Raw genomic sequence first — 1,433 nt, forward strand, 5'->3', positions numbered from 1 at the left:
GACGTCCTCGCCCGCTCACCCCTTCGGCCCAGCTGACATTTGGGCATCTTGGCTGTGGGAGCCGGTTCTTGCTGGATGCCTGCTGACCAGGAGGCACCAAGAGCTTTCTCACAGATGGGTTGCCTGGCTGCTCTGCCCACCCTACTAAGTTTCAGTGGCTGTGTAATGTTTTATCACACAGCTCTGTTCGGTCCCTAGTGCATCTACGAACCTAAGTGTTGGCTGTTTGAACATACTCGGTGGTGCTGCACAAGAAAGGCCTGGTGCTCTGTCTCCATACAGACTCCAGCCAAGAAAACCCTAGGGCACACCGAGAGTCCCCGGGAGTCCCTGGAGTGGACTCACTAGCAATGGCTTCGCAGTAACTCATGTATAAGAGAGAGTTTTATATAAAGGTCAAGTGCACATCAAGAAAACATCCCCACCCAGTGCTGCCCAAGCCCACAAGTCCAACATTAATCCATATGTCCGACACCAATCCACAAAGTCCTCCTCCATCTCACAAAGCAGACGCAATGATGCCGACTGCAGGAGGAAAGCTGAGTCAGTGAATGTGTAAACATCTCAGCGCTGGCAGGGGTCTCCACACGGCTGCTCCAGCACCCAGGGCTGCAATGGGGTAGGTCCACGTGACTTATCCTTGAGGCTTTTCACGTGTCGACGGCATCTTACTGGTAGTTTTGAGATCGGTACAGAGACAGGAGGAACCCCATTCTTCCTGCGTCTGCCCCAATCCTCAAATGGCAAGTGGAGACAACTCTTTCCTACATTCCAGTGACTTTCCAGCTTCACATTGGGAGGCGCATTTTAAAAGAGGTTATCAAGTACCATTATCTTCAAATGTTGATAAGCGATCAAGTCTTAAGTCCCACTAACTCACAATGGAACATCCCACACACTGCACCCCCACATGGTCCGCCCTTCCCAGCACCTCACAGGTGATCGGGAAAGCCGGGCCAGCGAGACCAAGGGTGGGACGGCATGCACACCGTTGTCACCAGAAAGCCACCTTAAGGGAATGGTTTTCGGACACAATCCTACTAAGAAACAACAACATGGAAACAATGATTTAAATATTCAAGTCATACAAACGCTTGACAATGACGCCGCGTTGCCATTAAGTAGGTTACTTAAGAACTCTGCCCATCCCACGGAATGTTACACTGACATCCAAGATCGTCAGCTTGTCCCGCCTTCAATATCCCACTATTTTCTGGTTGTGCCAGAAATAAACAGCCACCGCTGCTGAGGGGGATGAATAACAGAAACATGGGTGAAGGGAGACAGCGGCCAGTGCAAGATATGAAAATAACAATAATTAATCATTTATCAAGGGGCCACAAGCGTGAGAGAGGGGGAGGGAGGGAAAAAAGAGGAGCTAACTCCAAGGGCCTGAAACCCTCTCCCTCCCAGCTGGCCTCCAGCCCCAGCTC

Source organism: Echinops telfairi, unplaced genomic scaffold, assembly GCF_000313985.2.
Source record: "Echinops telfairi isolate 266 unplaced genomic scaffold, ASM31398v2 ScPeMD7_22;HRSCAF=79, whole genome shotgun sequence".
Classification (NCBI taxonomy): Eukaryota; Metazoa; Chordata; class Mammalia; order Afrosoricida; family Tenrecidae; genus Echinops; species Echinops telfairi.